We start from the raw sequence: 13061 nt of genomic DNA, 5'->3' as shown, positions 1-13061 counted from the left end.
TTTTCACACCTCTTTGTCTACTGTAGGTATTGGGGAGCCAACTCCCGCCGGATGTTGTCAGTTCAGGCTAGACACAATGCAGGGCCGGCCCAAGCCTCCATGGGGCCCCTAAGCAAAATTTGATTTTGGGGCCCTCTGTTACTGCCAATAATAATGATTATTGATCATTCATACACCTACTATACTAAAGGTATACTACTCTGTCACGAATACGCGTGTAAAACTATATGTGAGAACTTTTTGTTGCATGGAAGCAGACACCAGATTTGCAAATTTACAGAAAAATCTTTCAATTAATATTTGGCAAAATCGGCAACTCCCTCTACTGGTGACATCAATACATAAAACCAAACGGTTTATTAATAAAATATTAAGAAATTAAGGTCTGAAAATCTAAAAATGTGCACAATCTTTGGAGGGGGATTCAAAATACACTCCTGTAATACAAAGATTCGATTTTTATATGTAAAAAACACAGCATTAAATAACATAAACAAATAAATATCAAACTAATACTTCAATAATAATGTGAATCAACAGAGGCACCCGGAACAAGGTAACAAAAATGGTTTATAATGTTGAATAATCACATCTGACAACTATGTAAAAACTGTGAAAAAGCTTTGGTAAAAATGGGGAGAAAAATTCTAAATAAACTACAATAATCCAAACTGAGAAAATTTAATTTGAATTGAATTTACCATTACACCACTCGTATGAATCGAGCAAAATTGACATCATGTGCTAATTTAGAGGACCTAAAAACGAGCAAGTGAAACCAATAACTCCCTGGGAAAATCATAAGTCAAGTGGGAAATAGAAGAAGGGTTATAGTGGCCATTTTAATACATTCTTATTTCAGAGTTGGCTTCATGGAGAAAAAAGAAGACTATTTTTTTTTCAATATATACGGCCATGTTTATGGTGCGATGCAGGACAAATGGAGCAAATCCAGTAAAAAAATGTTTTTAACTGTTCTGGGTCAACAACAACAATAATAATAATTAAAATAATAAAACAAATCGGTCCCATTCAATAAGATTTTTACTGCCAGTGATCTTTCAAACGGAAGAGCCTGCTGTGTTCACCGATGTCACCGGTAATAAGAAAATCCTTGGAATTTAATGTTCAATTTGTAGAAATCATGTTCCAAACTACATTTTGAATCAGATATGTTGTTGTCCAGACACAAAAAAAACCCAATTTGGATTAAATGTGTTTCAAAAAAGATCAAATTTACTTTCTTTATAAAGATAATGGGTTTAGATAAATTTAAGCAAATGAAAGTGACATCAAGTCCCATGTGGAGAAAATAAGATAACACAACACAAACACAGACTGTGGAGTTTGAGACAGTCACGACTCTGAGGACCTTGTCATTCAGCTGGAGTTGTTTACCCTCGGCATTCTTAAAGTATGATTGGTCGGAAAAAATCGAGGATTGCCAGGAGACTGATGTGAGTTATGGGATGTCTCACCTTTTGAAGTATTGCCTGCCGTTGTCAGTTCAGTTGTGCAGGCCTGGACCCTTTGAGTGCCTGTGCATGATAATGTTTTTACTCTGTGGGGTTTGGACATTCCGTATAGTCACATGAAATTAAGCTAAACATACGGCGCATATGGCCTATGCTTACGTACTAAAATAACATGGCAAGTAATTACGAGTATGATTTATTATACTCGTTAGCATAGTTGGAAAAACACTACTGAGTGAGATAATACTTTTCAAGCAGACTATAAAGTTGTCATAATTTACGTATAATTGTTCTGTTCACAAGAAAAAACATAATAACATTTTATATAATAGAGGGTATTGTACTGGAGATTTTTGTTGTCAAACAATAGTTAAAGGTGCAATATGTAAATATCTAAATCAACTGGCCATAAAATCCTCCTAATATGTCACAGAGACTCAGGAATAATGTTCATATAACAAACTGAACTCACCAACAACAACAGTACAGACAAAATATTTGCATTAAAACATTTTTTTTTGCAGACTGCAAATCATGTTTATGTTTTTAAATCGCGTTTTTGGCGTCATGTGGCGCCACCTACCGCCGTCTACCAATCATTGCAGTCAGTAGAGTCTCAGCTGCCGAGCAACCACGGGTTGCCAGTTAAGTCAGAAAATGAAACCTAAAAGACCTCTGTATTTTGAATTTGAATGTAGTAACTGTTTTTGGCCACATTCTTACATATGGCACCTTTAAGCTATGTGCTAACTAGCTGAATCACCTGCCTAGCGCATAGCACCTGTTGCTAGCTACTGCTGTCTTAAATTACACTTTTTTTTTTTTTTTTACAGTTTTGAAGATAATTATTTTTTATAAAGTCATTATTTAATTGTTACACAGTCCAAATTGATGTCTGAAAGCAACGGAATGGCTTTCAACTTTGGGCAAAGCCAGGCTAGCGCTATCGGATGTTTAAGCTAAGCTAGACAAGGCTGTCCACGTCCACATCCTGAATTTAAGACATGGTAAATTTGGATTTTTCCTACATTTCCTACAAAATCTTTTGTAATTAAGCACATAAGCACAATGTTCAAGACATTATTCTTTCAAAAATGATGTCATTTATGTGACTTATCTTCAAAATTATGCAAAAAAAACAAAAAAAAAACTGAAGAATGTTGAGAAAACGGAAAATGAAAGAATCTTCAAGTCAGTTTTAAATCCAAATGTCAACATGATAATACTATTACACCTGTCATAAAGTCCAGTCTGAGAATATTAAGCCGTTCTTTAAACGGCAAAGGACTGAGCTTTAATCACAATAACTGCTGCTGCTTCTGTGATTCTGAACCTGAGACTACACATCATCTGCTTTCGCGCTGTTTATACTCTGCAACATTTTGGGACAGTTTGCAAGACTGGCCGTCCACCAAGATCCTACCGTCTGCTCCTCTCGCAAGAGAAAACATCGCATTTGATTTAATATAAATGCCATTAACAGTGACTTGATATTAAACAATCCGATAAACCCTGGCAAAGGTTTTTATCCACACAGCCAAATGGAGGAAAACAAAAACCCCCTCCTCTTTTCTTGTGAAATCCTATTTATTTTCTATGACTTATCATAGTCTTACATATCTTTTACATGTCTTCTACTTTTCTTTAGGCCGTTATGTCCGTCGTTGACACTAAAGTTGATTAGAACTACAATTAATCAAGCCTAATGAAAGCCATAGCCAGTTGTAATTTTATAATCCAATAATCTTCAGTTCACCAAAAGAAAACAACAGACACATCATCATTATTATTATTATTATTTTTCGTGTTTTCTGTGATGAGATGATTGTCCAGTGCACTAACACAGACGTCAGACTTTGAGAGGCAACGCAGAATATCATGAACTTGATGAACTGAGAGTAGGGAGGAGACCAAAAGAAGTGAAAAGAGAGGGAGAGAGGGAACAAATGGGAGGTTTGAGGTGTAACACGACACACACACACATTGAGTTCATACAGTATATTCTAAACCTAAACTTAAACATTTATCCTTACTCTTATTCTCCACCTTAACTCTCAAAAAATCTCCTTCCATCAGGTCTAATAATTAAACACAAACACAGCCTACACTCTTAGAAATAAAAGTAGAACCATATCAGGTTCTTTGGCTTGTCCTCATAGAAGAACCCTTTTTGGCTCCAGGTAGAACCTTTTGGATGGTTCCACCAAGAACCCTTTTAAACCCCTTTATTCAGGAAAGGGGTTTTAAAGAGTTCTCTGGATCAAAATGGTTCTCACTAGAACCATTGGTGTTACCAAGAACTCTTGAAAAACCATTTCTTCGGGAAAGGGTTTTTCAGAAGCAAAGGGTTCCAGGTAGAACCTCAGCGCCCTTGTAGCCGCTCGCTAGCTCGTTAGCTAGCTGCTTTCATAAATCACCACTTATTTTCTGACATTCAAAGCTCAACAGTCCTCTGGATGTTTATCAAACCAACATATTCCAACACAATTTGACATCGTAACGTGCGTTTTCGCGAAAATATATTACAACGAAATGTTCCTCGGCAGATGTGGCCGCCATCTTTGTCGAAAAATATCAGCCGGCTCGCTGAATTCGCAAAGCATCGTGGGTAATTCCATCTTCCACTTCTTTTTAAGCCCGCATCAGAGCTCACTACATTTTGAGGGTTGATTATAAGGAGCAAAATCACATTTCCCCTTACTCCACCCTACACGTGAACCCGCAAAATGTAGGGTTAGGGGAGGTATTGTGTCATCCCTAACCATAACCAGTTTATGCCTAACCCTAACCTAACCACAATTCAGATCTTTGCCTTAAAAAACTGAGAAGTTATGCACACATTCTCCCATCATCCATTGACATAACGCACTCTCCAGCTCTTTACCCTTAACTTCACCATCACAACAACAATCCTTAAACCAATTCTTAATTCATAAACAGCTTTTTTTTAAAGCGGACCTAGACCGGAAGTTCCAATTAACGCTGTTTTTTAGTGTGTATCTGCGTCATTACCTTGTTTACGAAGCCCTGAAGGTTCAAAACGCTGTGTTTTATTGTAAACTCGGGCTCAGCGAGATCTCTGAAAAAACCCGGTCCGGTTACGTAAACAGCGGTTCTCCTGAACAGCAGATCGTCCTGCTCTGGGCACTAGTCCGGGCACATCCGGTTGCGTACATTGAACCACAGAAGAAGAATAACGTCCGTTGTGGAGGTGTTTCACGAGCGACAGTGTCTTCTGACTATGGGTCTGACTCCGGGTCAAAGGTCATAAAAGGGACTGCGGCGGGGAGTCGTGAAGAAGCTATTTTTAAACACTGTTAAAACAATGTTTTGATAATGAGGAGTAGTGCATCCACCGTTCCAGAGGGGGGAGCTGCGCTTCTGAGAGCGGGTGCTGAATATGTCACTTCCGGGTACTGGCCAATCACAAGACTCTGTCTTCTGGGGGTGAGAGTTGAGTCTGAAATATCGCGGCTTGGAAACGTCAGAAAAGACAGATTTCTATCGGCTCGTTTACAGCAACTCGGAGGTTTTTGACCGTAAAAACAAGTTAATGTATGTAAATAGACCTCCATAACTAACATATATGTGCAACAGGACCACTCTATGTGAGCTTTAAGGTGTGACAGAACGCCAGGTCCAGCCAAATTGTCCCCACTTTCACAAAATCTTCTTTGGTCCTCACAAGGATGTACAGCGCAGTACAAGACACACATACAACACACACACACTTGGCAGCAAAGCCTTGAACGAACAACATCTGGTATTGGTTGTCCACCTTCCCATTGAACAAAAAGGCGAAGAGAGCAGCAACACAACAACAACAGCAGATCACTGACAAAACCTTCACTGTTGTGTCTTGGCACTTCAACGCTGCTCATAACCGCTGCCAGATCCTGATGACCGGCCACACATAGAGGGTTTGTTTTCAATCTCTTGACGAGCAGCGTCGGCCATTGGCTTACGAGGGAGTAATTGTCGTACAGAAGGAACAAAAGGTGAATGATAAGCACGGCGAGGGCGGGATAGCCCGGAGGTATAATTTAAAAGAAACGGCCTTGCGTGAAAGAGCCGGAGCAACGGCTACCCCAACCCCCTCCACCCCCCCCTGGATCTGCGTACACTTTCCCCAAATTTGTGTTTGATATGCGTGCTGCTAAGCTGCCATTTGCGTCACGACGAGCATAAATCACAGAACATTACACCTTCTCGGAGGCGAGAAATTGTTTTATAATTTGATCGACGTGAGCACGACCAAAATTATTAGCAGTTGCCACAGGAGAGCTCGGCGCGCCAACTGTAAATATATCCAAAATACGTCAGCAAAAGAATAAAATACCCCCGTGCAAAGTGGGATACGGCGGTCCATAAAGCGCAGTGACGTCTGAGCGGCTGCATACCTCGTAAAAAAAAACCAATGTACACATGTAGAAATAATAGCACTAAAAACCTGCGTGTCCACATACCAACGCTAAATCTGTGAATTAAGGAGAGACTTGAGATTTTGCCTTCTGTCAACATTTCCAATTTTCACTCTTCATCTATCATTCCCCGATCAACAGAGCTATTCACCGTGATCCGATTTTTAAGTGCTTCTGGAAGGCTGCGGTTGTCCTTCAGCTGTTCGGCTCACGCATTTTCTGCGAATGCGTCACGGCAACGTGCTCAGTTTTCTTGGTGCGCTCGTTGACGTGGACTCCCTAAAGTGTGTCCTTCAAATTACAACCATTACGTAGCAGTTACGGTAAACTTTTGACCTCGAGTTTGCAGAAAAAAAATCCATTGAGGACCACAGTGTCACTAAAAACAGCTGGTAAAAAGTTTTTTCTTTCAAAAAGTTTAATAATTTCACCAAATTATAAGATCACAGAGAACTGTTTTCAGCACCGAAAGACCTCATAGTAGAAGGATGGCTACTTTGGTCCTCTCTCTGTTAGCCACTCGCTGGCATTTCCTCTCTCTGTTAGCCACTCGCTGGCCTGTCCTCTCTCCGTTAGCCACTCGCTGGCCTTTCCTCTCTCTGTTAGCCACTCGCTGAGCTGTCCTCTCTCCGTTAGCCACTCGTGGCCTTTCCTCTCTCAGTTAGCCACTCGCTGGCCTTTCCTCTCTCCGTTAGCCACTCGTGGCCATTCCCCTCTCTGTTAGGCACTCGCTGGCCTTTCCTCTCTCCATTAGCCACTCACTGGCCTGTCCTCTCTCCGTTAGCCACTCGCCGGCCTAACCTCTCTCTGTCCGTCTCTTAAGCCATGGCCTATTGTCCCACTGTCGTACCTTTGTTGTTATCAGTCCCCGTATTGCTGGAATAGATTGGCCTACCTAGCCTAGCCTAGCATAGCATAGCAAAGCCTATTAGGGATCTGATCTTCTTCAGCTTTGTTTATCCGTCAAGGAAATCTTTTCAATCAACACCTTGAGGAGTGTTTTTGTTTTCAAGTTTAAAGACTTTATCGCGAATGTTACAGTGCCCTCTGCTAACAGGACTTGTGTTCACAGGTTTTTAATGTAGGAGATACTTTGTGTTGTGAATGGGGAAGGGCTGAGAACATTGTTTCCTAAGGCACGGAGTTACAGATTTATAAAAAAAAACTGGTAAACATTTAGAGGAACATATTAAACAGTTCCCCAAACGCTAACACAACATTCAACAGAACAGAACTTCCACGGGGTTGCATCACCAAACACATCACGCACTATCGTCACAGTTTGGGAACGCTGAGCTCAGATCTCGTGTCATAAATATGACTTTTAAAGGGGCATCGTCTGAAAGAATAAGAACAACAGGATGGATTTGAAGGCACCGACAACTCCACAGCTCATTTTTAAAATGGACATCAACACTTTGACAGTAGGCGGATGTGACGCTTGGTGCTGGAGGCAGCTATCGAAAGGTTAGCAAAGCTAACACAACCATCGTCAACACGGGGGAAATCAACTTTGTCCGAGAGCTCCGTTCACGAAATAGGACCTGTGTTGGTACCGTTGCTCCATTAAAAGTGGATGAGAAGCATCTCAGTTTCGGTCAATCGCATACAAACACCATTAGCAATGATGCTAACACAGCAACATATGCTCAAGGCCACCATCATGGTTTAGCACGCTCAGCATGCTACTGCAAATCAAAAATAACTGCAATTAATTCATCATGTGTCCTTTTTTTATTTCATTTTTTGGTCCAAAGTGGAAGGAAGGAAGTAAAGTACCATCCCCAACCTTCAAGATACCGTTTAGATAATGTATGAAATCCAAATCTTGGCCAAATAAACATTAGTTTAACTTTCTAGTTCAAAGTTCATGTATATTTTTTGTTGATTCTTTGTGGAAACCCAGAATTCTCCCCTCGTACTTCGCTCATTTCCTCAGAGAAAGTGTGTTGTTAAACCAGTGGCAGCGAGGAACGAGTGCACAGTAGCTCGGCATTTTTCCTCTCTCACCACTGAAACACACCTGGTTTGTGTTAGAGCACTGACAACAATAAACAATAACACTCACACAGCTGCATCCGCTACAGCGAGGTTCAGAGCTGGTGGTGAGCTTTAAAAAAAGCCCCAATGGTGTCCAAACTTAACGCCTCAGTTTGGGCTCACTTTACGCGACACCGTTCATATTCAGTGGTGAAAGTAAAAAAGGCCTCACGTGTCACAACATACGAGCACATCGCTCTCTGCTGTTCATTTGCACGTACTGTATGGGTAAAGCAAGCACACCTGGGTATACATCAGACATGTTTTCTTCATTCATTCCAAAAGCGAATGACAGACGAAACTGATTTGCCGGTGAAGTTTAGCTTTTCACATAAAGAACATTTAGTTCTAGCTCCTCGTGATGATGATGATGATGATGCCCTAACAGGCACATGACCATTTTTATAATCGGCAGTTTTTAGCAGCTTTAATAAATGACAGAAAATACCCCTTCAATACACCTTCATGTCCAGCCAAAGGCCTTGGATAACGTATAGTAGCCGAGCCATATTATGTTTCACTGAGGCTTTTAGAACAATTGTTTTTAATAAAGTGCATCTGCCGTGTCGCAGCACCACGTATCCACGCATCCACGTTGTTTCAAGGTAACTCTGTAAGCAAAACGTGCAACGTTAAAAAAAAACGTCTGCCAACAACTTAACGTGTCCTAATGTCAACCATGCTGCACGCAGCGTATACTGTGTATACACTCGATTAGACGAAGACCAGAAACAGATGAAAATGCCCTGCTTTGAAATCACATATCGTGTCATTAAAAGCATCCTCACGCCATGCGATGAGAGCAATAGCCTGTGACAGTCGAGTCGAGCAGCAAATTAAAGGCCGGGTCGAACTTTTCCACATACATGTGTGTGCAGATGTTCGCCACGGTCCGTGCAACGCAAACATCATTACACGTCCAGACGTTCCTAAGTGAACGCTGAGCATGTTTTTTGCTCCCTGTAGCCAAAACTTAACAGCGCTCTTCCCGGAGGTCGATATGACACGAGTTGCTTTCGGCAACTTTATCTCTTGTGGAAACGTCTGCAGAGAAGAAAATGGAAAGAATCGCCGGAAGCGGTTCTCGTCCACGCGGAGCTACCGATGTAAACGGAAACTGGCCAAGCAACTTGTGTCCGGCTCCAGGCGGCGTCGTGAAACCCCCACATGGCGGAGAGTGTGCGTCAATGCTTAGCCGTGGTCGGAGGTGAAAAGAAAAATACGCCGACTTCCGGGGATTTGCAGAGTTGGACTCTATATTCGCGAGATTATTTTCAGTTTGGCAGAGACAACGATACGAAGAACATTAGAGTTGAGTGTAGTTAAGTGCAAAAGATCTGTGCACAATACAATAAGTAATATAATAAAACATCTAGCGTGGTGCCATGCTAACATTAAGCTAGTAACCCAAAGAAAAGAAAAAGAAAAACATTCTCCCTTCCTGCGATGCTTGAACCTCAAGAATTGAGGAGACTCTATGCTACATCTTTTAGAAAAATTGTTAGCACGATCCCCGTCCAGGCTAACGACAATAGCTTACCTTGATAGCCTAGCATTGCCTCAACACGTTAGTGCTACTGGGCTACTGACTATCGTGTGTTGTCTTTTGTCAATAAGTAATAAAAAAAAGAAAACATCTAGCACGGTGCCATGCTAACATTAAGCTAGTAACCAAAAGAAAGCAAACTGAGGATGAGAGCGGAGAAAAAAACTAAGCAGTAGAAGCTAACATTTTCCCTTCCAGCGATGCTTGCGATGCTTGCGATGCTTGAACCTCCAGAAGTGAGGAGACTCATGGCATGGAGTATGTTGTCAAAAATATGCTGCCACTTTCAACAGTGGACTCTCCATCTTTTAGTAAAAACTGTGAGCAAGAGCCCCGTCCAGGCTAGCAGCGATAGCTTAGCTTGATAGCCTAGCATTGCCTCAACACGTAAGTGCTACTGGGCTACTGACTATAATATAAACAGCCCCCAGAACATCGACATAACGTCTTTTCTTCGTCTTTGCCGTAACTTAAACGGCAAATCCGATAAGAAACATCAAAGGGAGGAAGGAAAAAGTGTGGTTTTTTTTCATTTTATTGCGCGTATACGCCACGTAGCGCTCGCTACGCCGCCAAAGCTTTGACCCGGCGACACGCAAGCGCACAGAGAATCTAAGGAGACAAAAAAAAAAAAGACACAAACTCAACGCTCATGAATCCCGCGCCGCTTCCACTTGTCATCGCTAATCGGCGAAAAAAAAAAAAAAATGACTTACTGTGCATTCAACAGAAAGACATCGACGCTCGCGTCTCCAAAGAAGAAGACGAGTGGAATGTCTGGCGTAACTTTAAAGCGCTGAACTTTGACTGATGCGAAGAGGAAGCTGAGCTCATTTTGTGTTTTGAGCGACATCCGCTTCTATCGCCGCCGCCGCGTGTGCAGCGCAGATCGGCGTATAATCGGTGTTTATTGATTGGACTCCGCGTGCCACTGACCCTTGAGCAAACCTTGCCCTCGCCGGTCGATGAAAGCCCGTTACATCATCGAGGGATGTTTGTTTTCGCAGGGCGTCTGGTCCCCGGGCCCGACCCGAGCGGGTGCCCTGACTTAAAGCAGACTTCCTACTCTTGAAGAACTCCGCACACATCTGCCAGAGACGGCGCGTCTGCGTGTGTGTGTGTGTGTACATGTGTGCGCTTCCATGTATGATCTCACCTTGTGTGCCTGAAGCTTGTTAAGGGGAGCGATTACTACACAAACAAGCTGTTGTCAGGTCCAGATCTGAAAGGGCCCGGCCCGTCGGACGCTATAATCATCGCAGGATCGTACGTCGATCCGTCAGACGTTACATAACCGCAGAGGGAAAAAAAAAAAAAAGGTACGCTGACTCGACCGTGCAGCCGTTAACGTACATACGCGCCGGAAATAGATTAAAGATTTAATGTTGTTTTATATATATATAAAAAAAAAATCATGATATTCTGACATCTGTTTCTGATGAGACTCCGAGAAAGTAAAGGGAAGACATTTGGTCTTCTCTGGTTTTTTTGTTTTTTTTGTTTCCCTCACAGATGATCAGTCGTGTCTGTTCAGAACTTTTCCCGTAAACGGATGATCTGTTATCCTTCTGGAATTTATCATGCAGGCCATGTGGGGATGAAATCCCAGGAAGAAATAATGTTTTTTTTAGATATTGAAGAGGAATGAATCAGGTTCCTAATTTGTTTCACAACAAATTAGATATACTGGGTTACCGCGAAAAACACGCGACTGCCGGTGAACAATCGGCTCCGTGGGTGGCCGAAAAAAACGAGTGGGACGGCACAGCATGTCGTGTGGCGCGGCGATTCCCTCGCGCTTTCGCTCTAAAATTGGTGGTAAACAATTTTAAGTCACCAATAAAATGTTTAAAAAAAATGAAGTCACAGTTTCTAAGAACTCGGGTTTCAAGGCTGATGACGACAGAGCCGGAGGATAAACGTACACTGACGCTGAAATGGACTTGTTTACCGCTGGTGGTCTGGTGCTCCCAACTCACGCTGATTGGAACTGATGCGGATGATAAAAAACCCGAGCTAATTGCGTCGTCATTCGTCACTGGAACACACGCACACTGGTCGACGACTCATTCAAACATGGGATTTTGGATCTCTTGGATCATCAATAACGGTGCAATGTCGTTGAAGGAGTCATAGTATTATACCCTATTTCTTCCCTGGTGTCCTGATGAACATGTCTGTCACATTCTATGGGGTGAATTCCAATTCCTTGCTTAACCCTCAATCTCAAAAATGCTCTCCCTCTAGTGCAAGTGCTGTCCCGATTCTCAGAAAAATTAAGTTGAGGGTCAAGTTTAAGGGCTGTATCGCCCTCAATATTGAGATTTTCCGAGACCACCCTTGGGAGCAAGGGATACCCAGAATGCATTGCGTGTTTTGCCATAACAAAGATGGCCCCGAAAGCAGCAAAACGAATACGCTACAAATGTAAGTATTTTCTTTGTTAATAGAGATATAAAAAATTATGAAAACCATTGTATTATCTTAGTTTAGGCCCATATTATGGATTACTGACGTCATTTTATTTTACGATCTTTTGTCAATAGCATGGGCCGGTGCGGACAAGCGACAAGTACGGATGACATAAATGCGTTTCCTCTTCTTCTTTTTTGGAGTTGACAGACTGGACGCAGCTTTGGCGTTATTCTGCCCCCCACAGTCTGAAGACGTATCTGCATTTAAGGGGTGTCCCATTTCTAAGTGACAAAATAACCCTCAACACTTGGTTTTAAGGGCCAGTTAAGATTAAGGGTTGAGCTTGAGGGTTAAGATTGAGGGTTAAGATATGAATTGGAATTGGCCCTTGGTCAAAAAACCATAAGGATGAAGCACCACAGCAGATCAATCTCCCTGCCAAAACAGCCCTGTTCAGAACCCTCTGTTTAGTAGTATCTCTTTAGGTCCACCTTAAAAAGAAAAAAAGTAAAACCAAAACTTAAGGGCCAGGAAATGACATCTGCCACAGAGGCTACTGGGAGCTAACAGCAGTTAGCATTTGGAAAAGTGATCATTTGCAGGCTCTAGCCGGCACATTACCGTCATATATCCACTGGACAGATAAATCCTCTGAGGCTGGAAGTTTGTGTAGAACTCTGTGCTGCACTGTGGAGCCAAGAGACAACTTCCAGGATTCCAGGAATTTAGAGCATAGTGACGTCCGAATGAGCACAGGAAGTCGACATTGTGCGTTTTATCTCCTGTACTTAGACTGAGGAGAACCACAGAAACATGACTGAGTCATCTTTTTCTTTCTTTAGGGCCTCCAGAGTCTCAAATATAAGGATTTAAATGATTCAACAGTCCCCTTTAATACCACCTGCAACCATGGAACGGGATCACTTTTCTGTTATCTTATAATGGAAACCTAGGTTTTTATAGATACAGTTGCTCAATTAACAAATAAAAATAGTGACCGTACAGTGATTGTTGCTTTACATTGTTGTGAGAGGGGAAAAAGAAGAGATAACGTGAGAGAAGAGGATGATGAAATAAAAGTGAAAATAAAGAGCATATGGTTTATGAAATGAAAAAGAGAGGAGGCCACCGTAGGGGCAGCGCTGGAGAGAGAGAGGAGATGAG

General features: G+C 42.1%; 1 protein-coding gene across 1 annotated transcript in view; it reads right to left on the bottom strand.

Annotated features, from left to right (window-relative positions):
* Window positions 1-13061, bottom strand: part of astn1 (astrotactin 1) — a gene marked incomplete at both ends in the record, with an annotated part of 401060 nt that overhangs the window by 23889 nt on the left and 364110 nt on the right. The gene's annotated exons all lie outside the window — the stretch shown is intronic.

Source organism: Microchirus variegatus, assembly GCF_963457635.1.
Source record: "Microchirus variegatus genome assembly, chromosome: 5".
Taxonomy (NCBI): domain Eukaryota; kingdom Metazoa; phylum Chordata; class Actinopteri; order Pleuronectiformes; family Soleidae; genus Microchirus; species Microchirus variegatus.
This window is presented reverse-complemented; position numbering and strand designations above follow the sequence as displayed.